At 44.4% G+C, this 10,271-nt stretch overlaps 1 protein-coding gene across 4 annotated transcripts in view; it reads right to left on the bottom strand.

Annotated features, from left to right (window-relative positions):
• Positions 1–10,271, bottom strand: part of LOC128700363 (Krueppel-like factor 3) — a 314,918-nt gene that overhangs the window by 107,313 nt on the left and 197,334 nt on the right. The gene's annotated exons all lie outside the window — the stretch shown is intronic.

The raw sequence follows: 10,271 nt of genomic DNA, 5'->3' as shown, positions 1-10,271 counted from the left end.
GTACCAGGGATCGAACCACGGACCTGAATATGTAAGCTAAGTGCGCTACCAAACGAGCTATGGGACACCTGATAGTTTTTCTTTCTCTTACTTAAAAACATCCTGCAAGATCGGCTTCAAACTTCATCACCGGTGAATCTTTTTTGAAAAAATGTTGAATTTGTGTGACATACGTATTTGTATGTGGTCGTAGGCGTTGGCTTCGTGGGCGTAGGATAGTAGCGCAGGTAGGGGCGTTGCCTGAGGGCGTGGGTGGCTTACTGTGGATGTCAGCTGGGGTTAAAAGGGTGTGGGTGGCGCTGGGTGGGGCCGACCCCCTATTGTGTTTATATGAATGGGAACAATATTGACCCGCCAAGCCAAGGCCACCGCTATTTTGCCGCAGTGCACTCATCTGTCATGGTGGCGTCATGGTGGGGGCTCAATCGTCATGGTGAGGGCCTAAATCCTCATGGTGGGGCCCAAAATCGGCATGGTGAGGGCCTAAATCCTCATGGTGGGACCCAAAATCGTCATGGTGGTGCCCAAAATCGTCACGGCGGGAGCCTAAATCATCATGGTAGGGACCTAAATCATCATGATAGGGGCTAAATCATTATGGTGGTTGTCCTGAAATGATCAAGTCCCTGGTGGGCAAAACGTCTTCACAAATATAATACCTTACCTCATGTAGCGCCTTTATGTTTACATTACTTTTCGCTCTAGTGTGAACTGCCAACGGTCCAAGAAGGACCGAAACGTAGTCATAAATTTCCCAAGTGCAGGTTATTTGTGAAATGTTCCAACCATGGTATTGCGACTTGTTTTATTCTTAATAAAATGCATATTATACTCAAAATTACCTTCAAACTATTTCTTTTATTATCCGAGTTTCGTGCGTAAACAAATTTATACCACAAAACGACAATTGGAGACAGAAAAATGTACAAAAACAGGGTGGAAAAGCATGTTTGTACTCAGGGGTAATATAAGCCCGATGTCCTACTCATAAACGCTCACTTGACGGCCTCATCCGCCTCGCATCGACCCACAACAACCCACGATCGTGTAAATGTCATAAATGTCCTTCACCCATTTCCTGAGACTCCAGGTCCGCCCGCTTTTATGCCCTGCCTCTTATATAACCACCTCGCCTACTGCCCACTCGCCCTTTTCACTAAAGCTTATCTTATGGCTTTGTTTGTCTTGCAGATTTTCTCTTTTTGACGCTCTAAACCATACAATTACTCTCGCGCGTAAACTTGCCTTTGGGAAAAGTTAAATTTTACAGCGCAAATTTGGTACTACTTGTTTACCTGTTAACGTTAACTTTGTGTAGCCACATCCCTCTTACCAGCTTAACTTGCGTCCTTGACTCCCTGCAAAATTCTCACACCACACAACTCTCCCTCTTGAAGGCTTCTATCCCCTTCAAACTTCTCTACTCTAAAACCCCTCCTTCCTAACTCCCACTTCGAACTCTCCTCTCTCCTCTCAAAGCTCTTCTGTTTGAACTTTCCCTTCTAGTTCTTCCCCCTCAAACTCAAAACACCTGTCGGCGGTTCAAACTTGGCAAGACTTACGAAACGTCACTCTTCATCCCAGATTTTTTTGGGCCATGGATTTTTTTGTACACAGCGCATCGTCGACATGTCTGAAGAAAACAACACAAATTGTACAGTCTTGTACTGCTTGTGAAGGCTGGTATATCAAACGAGAGTAGAATGAAATTAGTCCTGGGCGCACCACAGCCACGTATGTCCTCGCATCATGAAACATACTTAAGTGCTGCTAGGTACATGATGTTTGTAGGATTGTTAGTGTAGTGGTTAGAACGTTCTGAGTTTAACAGGATAACGTTACACTATAAGCAAGATTTACCAAGGCTCATCACTCGATAAAACTCTACACAGAATGCGACGTTGTCCCAATAAAAGCTAGTTCTGGAACTTGTGTCTTTGTCAAGTGTACACACGAAGAAAGAGTTTTCAGTCTCAAGAGACAGAAAAAAAAAAAAACAGAAAACCACTAGTAGTAAATGAGTGGAAAATAATTGTCACTGTAGCGAGCTCTTTGGGAAGATTCAAAAAATAGGTTAGACAAGATGTGAGAGGGAATGTGTGGGTATAAGTTGAACGATGGCAAGGTAAAATTTACCTTTTTTTTTAATGGTTTTTCTTATTGGAATACGTTTTACACAGATCTTGTGTGCTAGGGTTTTCAGTTTTTCTGTTCACTCTTGTGGGTTAAGGGTGATCACGGCCGTTTACCAGGATTGTCTGACAGTTTATAATTTAATTTGTTCCAGTCAGTTCTCTGATTGTTGAAGTTTAATTTACAGAACATCTCTTTCCGTTGGCTATTTCTTTGCTTCACTATTTATGAATTTATACTTGTCTGTACTTCCACGAGGCTGTGATCGAAGTATTTTGCATTACTGTCTCTCGTCCACATTATTCGTGGAGATAAAGTCAAGTGTATTTCAATTTCAAGAAGGTTGTGTCGACTACTGGTTCAAAGAAAACTTTTAACAGTCTAAACGGCTCCCTGGTATGTGTTTGTCGTTGTTTCCACGTACTGTTTCTGGTACAGTGGTTCCGCCTTCTTCCACTAGCATTTGCAAAGTTGAACTCTCCAAGGAGGATAATCGAATATTCTGTCTTCCCTATCTGTTCCGTGAATTCCTCTACCGTTGCTGACACTTGCTTATCAAGTAGGGAAAATTACCAAATACTTGTTCTAAACTTGAATACCTGGTACATCTAGTGCTTCTTTTGATGGTTTCGTAAGTTCTGTATAACAATGAACCCTTTACATAGGTTTCTACTCCTTCCTGAAACTCAATCTCTCGTATTTAGATACGTTGTTGTTTTGTATCCATATCTCAGTACCTAAAACATCCTTTGTATATATTTAAGTGGTCCAAATACTGCATTTGCTTATGTGAGTAGCTGGTTTATATACTTCAGTTCAATTGCTGTTTATCGAGCATCGAATGACAACAAATAGGATTTACTGGGATAATTGGGTCATCGTGTTTGGTTAGTACCACTGGGACTGTACCGTCTTGTAAATGGACATCCACCTGGTGTGCTGTGGGTTTTTCTTGGGTTGATTCTGATGTGTATAAAAAAACTGGTTGGTTGTGTTCCATTGACATGTGTCTTTGCGGCCTCTGTTGTCTTCCATTGACATCCTTCTTCTTTCTTATAATTTCTCAGCCTAAACAAATGTTTTCCTATACCGTGCATTCACTTTTATAATGCATAATTTTGTAGTGTGCTTTTCACGTGGAGTTTTGGGCAACCCAGGTTATAACAATGTCTGGTCTAAGTGATGATTTGAACGTCTTAGAGTGATAATATCTGCAATCTTTACACTCGATACCGACCATATAATGTGCCCACCTACGTACCTGCTAATGACTCGGGAGGAACTATGCCTCAGGCATAATGGTCACTGGCCAGTTCAGTCTTGCAACGTAAGCACCATATGGTGAACCGTCTGAGGAATTCGGCCTACAATTTCTTAGAGCAAGGGCCTTTTGCAGGCATCAGGGCACTCCCATTCAAAGAGTAAATGATTCTTATCACAAGTGACCTCAGTAACTCCACTACCTGATACTCTGCGTCATGCAATTCACTTCTACCCACGGTCACGGCACTGACCAGACTTTAAAACTTAGCCGGAGGCTCGAAAGTGTTGGGAAGAGGTACTTATCCTCAGGGTCAACAGGTGTACATTACAGCCCAAATAGTTGGCACGCCACTGACGATAGCAACTCCGTCCTTGGGCTGTTTCAACAGACATTACTTCCCGTACGGTTAGAAGTCTCCGTAAATAAAGGTATCACCTCCTTCACTGTGGGTCTTCATATGACTAAGACCCGCGTCAGGAAACACTTGTCCTGTTTCCTGACAAACCTTATACCTACCTACCTTCACTAATTACCATCACTTAATTACAGAAGAACCATGCATATATTTTTTTTGTAAAATGCTACTAGCCTTAGTTACATCGTGCTTGGAAGAAAAACTTCAGAAAGCCTCGGAACAATTGTTTGGGAAATAAACTCCAGCAGCTTCTAACTGCTGGCACTGATTGCAAGCTCCTAGCCTCGTAAAGCGAACCAAGATTGTACCCCAGGCGTCGTCTAGGCGTACAAAATGACCACAAAGACGCTTAGAGTAATTCTGTTTCATCTCTTACTTGCGGGTAATTAGAGCCTCAATCCCACCAACAACATATGGCCGAGAGATCTAAAATGACAGAGGTCAAGAAAATAGCAGACACGATTTATTAACGAATGTTGCACGAAGCTCCTCCTATACGAGGGTGTGTGTACAGGGTCCTGAACGATTCCTTATTAAGATGTCGGAATGCTGTTCTGAGGTTTGCTAGGCGCCCATATGCTGCAGCAGTTATTTGGTTGATGTGCGCTTCAGGAGATGTGCCTGGTGTTATATCTTTTTCCTTGAGTGAGGTTTGTAGTCTCTGACCCCCTAGACTGTACTCCGTTTGCGGCCTTCTTTGCCCTTCCCCAATCTTCATGACTTTGCACTTGGTGGGATTGAACTCCAGGAGCCAATTGCTGGACCAGTTCTGCAGCCTGTCCAGATCCCTTTGTAGTTCTGCCTGGTCTTCGATCGAGTGTATTCTTCTCATCAACTTCACGTCATCTGCAAACAGGGACACCTCAGAGTCTATTCCTTCCGTCATGTCGTTCACAAATACCAGAAACAGCACTGGTCCTAGGACTGACCCCTGCGGGACCCCGCTGGTCACAGGTGCCCACTCTGACACCTCGCCACGTACCATGACTCGCTGCTGCCTTCCTGACAAGTATTCCCTGATCCATTGTAGTGCCTTCCCTGTTATCCCTGCTTGGTCCTCCAGTTTTTGCACCAATCTCTTGTGTGGAACTGTGTCAAACGCCTTCTTGCAGTCCAAGAAAATGCAATCCACCCACCCCTCTCTCTCTTGTCTTACTGCTGTCACCATGTCATAGAACTCCAGTAGGTTTGTGACACAGGATTTCCCGTCCCTGAAACCATGCTGGCTGCTGTTGATGAGATCATTCCTTTCTAGGTGTTCCACCACTCTTCTCCTGATAATCTTCTCCATGATTTTGCATACTATACATGTCAGTGACACTGGTCTGTAGTTTAATGCTTCATGTCTGTCTCCTTTTTTGTGTACTCACCTAATTGTGGTTGCAGGGGTCGATTCATAGCTCCTCACTGTGTCCAGCACTTGGTGGTGTGCCCCACCTCTCCGTCTTTCTGGAGTCCCTTCTGTCTCCTCTGTGAACACTTCTTTGAATCTCTTGTTGAGTTCTTCACATACTTCCCGGTCATTTCCTGTTGTCTCTCCTCCTTCCTTCCTTAGCCTGATTACCTGGTCCTTGACTGTTGTTTTCCTCCTGATGTGGCTGTACAACAGTTTCGGGTCAGATTTGGCTTTCGCTGCTATGTCATTTTCATATTGTCTTTGGGCCTCCCTTCTTATCTGTGTGTGTGTGTGTGTGTGTGTGTGTGTGTGTGTGTGTGTTACGGTATACCACCTCGACAAGATGATGTTATTCACTGATTTAATGAATAATATTCAACACACTGTCAGAGTGCCACCCATCAAGGAGTGCGTGCGCCTTGATGCCAGTCAAAGGCCCCTGATCTCAGGAATCGGAATTATTCTCACCTTCCTTGGAACGAACCTATTACCTCCCTTTGCCCCAGGCTTTGCAAAACCATCACGAGATCACTGCTTCCAAATGACCACTGACAATAATAACAACAATAATAATTAAAAAAACTTACACTGCAAAGCGACTACACTCGTGGTTAAGTCACCTCAACAACCAGAAGAGATAAAAGCTACGAAAGTAATTCTTCTTATAAGACATGACAGCAAATCTCATCACACACATTCAAGTTGTTGAACATGATAAAGAGCTAAACACGACTCAATAAATCTCAATTAAATTTTCTTTTAAGCCTCAGAATCATTCTGAACCTAACGAAAAAATATATTTGGTGGTAAACGTAATGGGAGCAAGCAGCGTTTAGAGAACAGGTGCTAATCGTGTTTGATATCGGAAGGAGAGGGCAGCTCCAAATCTTCGAAACAAGATTCCCTCAATGAAGGGGCGGGGCAGATAAGAGAGCAGTGAAAGGGGGAGGAATGTTGGGGTCGAGGTTACATATCCTGTCATAGTCCTGCTTTGAGGCAATTTCACCCTTTGTGACGTCACCTACTGTCATGTCACCTGCGTATGATGTCACCTCTTGTAATGTCACTTGTGTGTGATGTCCCCTGGTGAGATGTCACCTGTTGTAATGTCAAATTGCGATGTCATCTTGTGACATGTCACCTGTTGTGAAGTCACCCGAGGGTGATGTCACTTGGTGAGATGTCATCTGTGTGAGATGTCACCTGTGTGATGTCACCTGGTAAGATGTCACCTGTTGTGATTTCACTTGGGGGTGGTCATCTGTTGTGATGTCACTTGGGAGATGGTCACATGTTGTGATGTCACCTGATGTCGCCAGATGGAACAGTATATGAAGGCCCCTGGATGACGAGAGACAGTAAGATAGAGAAACTTTGACTTGCCAGATGAGAAACTCTAATGTGACATGAAGCCGATAACCAGGCCAGATGAGAAACAGAAATCTGATTGGATGGGAATTTGTTATCTGCCAGACAGGTTGTCAGTCGGAACAGTCACCAGTTATCATGTGTGTTAGGTCGAGGGTCATTAAGGCTTAAGTCTCCCTAAACACTAACCAACAAGAATATTTTAAGCCATATAGCAATAAATAAACACCATGAATATTTATTAAGAGCTAAGCCTGTGTATATACAACGAGAGATGAATATCTGTGTATATATACCGAGAGAAAAAACCGTTGAGTCTGTACACCTGAAGATAAACTTCTCTCAGCATATACACTATAAATCTCTCTATGCATGTGTGTGTACATATTCTTGAGGCAGCCAGTTATGATGTCATCTATTATGAAGTCTACCAACAGGTTACCTATCAAGGGCAACCACCAAGCTGTCAACTGTCATACAATCAACTCTCCAACAGGTAATTTGTCACGACGCAACTGTCATACAGTTACCTCTCCAACTTGTCATGATGCCACTGTCATACAATCACCTCCCCAACTTGTCATAATGCCACTGCCATACAATCACCTCCCCAGCTTGTCTCAACGGTACTGCCATACAATCACCTCCCCAACTTGTCATGATGCCACTGTCATACAATCACCTCCCCAACTTGTCATAATGCCACTGTCATACAATCACCTCCCCAACTTGTCTCAACGGTACTGCCATACAATCACCTCCCCAACTTGTCATGATGCCACTGTCATACAATCACCTCCCCAACTTGTCATAATGCCACTGTCATACAATCACCTCCCCAACTTGTCTCAACGGTACTGCCATACAATCACCTCCCCAACTTGTCATAATGCCACTGTCATTCAATCACCTCCCCAGTAGGCAACCTTTCACGACATCTGTTCACGGGAAAGCGATAAGCCCACTGGAGTTACACGGCACCTAAGGAACAGAAGAGGTAGAGGAAGGCAGCTTCCATTCACTGGATCAAGAGCCATTCACCATCATCAAGGCAACCACCTTGATACCTTCGTCATCTGTAGGGTTAGGTTAGGTTTGCCAGGAAACAGGACAAGTGTTTCCTGAAGTGGGCGTTAGTCATATGATGGTATAAACCTTGGTAATAAATACCGACAAGTTGGTTTAGAAAGACACGTAAGCAAACACTATAACATATTTATTAGAAAACGTTTCGGTCCTGGGACCTTGATCAAGGTCCCAGGACCGAAACGTTTTCTAATAAATATGTTATAGTGTTTGCTTACGTGTCTTTCTAAACCAGTCATATGATGACCCACAGCTGGAGCTTTTGGTCATCTGACCGAGGCCTTCAGCTGGCTTACCGGTCCACCCCTTTAAAAATTTTGGTCACAGTTATAACCATTTTTTTGTATCATCTCGTCATCTGTGTATCTAGCAATTTATATTTTTTTCATGGTACTGACAAGAATATTTTCAGAGATGGACTGGACCTGAGTGGGACTTACACATGACTTAACTAGCGTTATCAAAGCTTATTTCTTGGGTACTAGTGAAAATGGGTTGGACAAATTTTTTTGTCAGTGGGTATGGGTCTGAGAAGGACAGGCCTCTTATGGCTCAGTACGCCTGCTGCAGTGCTCCTCCTCTATGTTCCTATGAGTTTGCTTACACGTTCATTGTGGCGATTTTTATGGTATCTATGACCCACAGGGGTTTGTTTATTAGGTTCAAAGCCTATCAACTGCAAGAAGGTCATCAAGGTTGCATACCGCCACCTGTCAATGACACTTCAGTACCCAATACAGGAATAAACTCTACGTGTGTATGTCTACCTATTTGAAGTCTACCTGTAGAGTGTTCCGAAGGTCGACGCCCCCTGCGCCCCGGTGTCACTAGGCTCTTGACGCTAGCCTCACAAAATTCAACGTATGTACCACAGCCCGGCTGATCAGGAACTGACTTGAACTTTGAAGGGCCCCTCTTGAAGAGAGCCAGGATCTGTTGGTAACCCCATTCCCCTTATGTATTAATGGAGGGTGATGGAAAGTTTGGTCCCTCCACACAGAGCGATATACATACCCCTCTTCGTGTATATGCTTCTGTCACCCACAACAGTAGGCCAGTGTCACTCACACCACTAGGCTAATTACTCGCAGCACTGGGCCAGTGTCACTCACAGCACTGGGCCAGTGTCACTCACAGCACTGGGCCAGTGTCACTCACAGCACTGGGCCAGTGTCACTCACAGCACTGGGCCAGTGTCACTCACAGCACTGGGCTAGTGTCACTCACAGCACTGGGCCAGTGTCACTCACAGTACTAGGCCAGTGTCACAGCACTAGGTCAATGTCACTCACAGTACAGGGCAAGTGTCATTCACAGCACTAGGCCAATTACCCACAGCACTACGCCAGTGCCACTCATAGCACCGGGCCAGTGACACTCACAACACTAGGTTAATGTTACTCACTGCACTAGGCCAGTGTCACTCACATAACCGGACCAGTGAGTGGAAACAGCAAGGTTGTATGTCCTTATACGAGTGACGGTGTGCAGGCGTCAGAAGCGGCCGTGGTAACAGCGTTCATCGACCAATTTAACACAAGCTCGTCACCTGTGTTGTGACCTGAGAGTCTGCCACTCCTTACACCCACTTGCGGGCACCTCCTGGGCGTGTGCCACTCACTACGCCTACTTAAGGGCACCTCCTCCCCCTAAGACTTCCTTCGCCCACCTGAAGGTGCCTCGTGATGTGCCACTCCCTACGTTCACTTACGGAGTGTATATAATGGTATACAATACCGACACGCTGATAGGACACATGTGCAACAGTTAGGTATAGATACCTAACTCCTGCACATGTGTCTTACTGTCTCACGAAGTGTATGAGATATCCAATCCCAGTCACGGATATAGTGATCAGTGGCACTAACAAACTCATATGGAGACAAAACAGCAAAAAAAGATGTGTAATGTATTTAAGAATTCTGCGTGTTTTGACGTTAAGATTATGTATTTAAGATTATGTATTTAAGCAAAATAACCACTGTAAAAAAAGTGAAATTCCAAGCACTTTCGTGATTTCTCACATTATCACAGATCCTTGATAATGTGAGAAATCATGAAAGCGATTTGACTTCCACTATTTTTTCATAGTGGTTGTTTTGCATATTGTGATATCATTTACTTAATTATATATCATGTCACTCTTCCTCCTGAACCCTGCAGGTTCCTCCTGAACTCTACAGGATGTTCAGACGAAGCCTTGAACATCCCATTTCTTCGAACTCGATTCATATTTTCATTTGCTATATCTTATGACTTGCTGTTAAGGGAGCGAGTGTCAAGTGTCAAGCCTGGTCCAGTACCGAGCTCCACTGTCAAGCCTGGTCCAGTACCGAGCTCCACTGTCAAGCCTGGTCCAGTGCCGAGCTCCACTGTCAAGCCTGGTCCAGTGCCGAGCTCCACTGTCAAGCCTGGTCCAGTGCCGAGCTCCACTGTCAAGCCTGGTCCAGTGCCGAGCTCCACTGTCAAGCCTGGTCCAGTGCCGAGCTCCACTGTAGGAAAACTCTCGAAATTCAAAAGGTATACCTGGGGTATACCTTTTGAGTATATACCAGGGGTATATATGTGACGGATGGCTACAATGTGGCTACTTATCATATTATTGATGG

Source organism: Cherax quadricarinatus, chromosome 71, assembly GCF_038502225.1.
Source record: "Cherax quadricarinatus isolate ZL_2023a chromosome 71, ASM3850222v1, whole genome shotgun sequence".
NCBI lineage: Eukaryota > Metazoa > Arthropoda > Malacostraca > Decapoda > Parastacidae > Cherax > Cherax quadricarinatus.
Note: the sequence above shows the minus strand (reverse complement) of the source record. Positions and strands in the feature narration are given on the sequence as shown.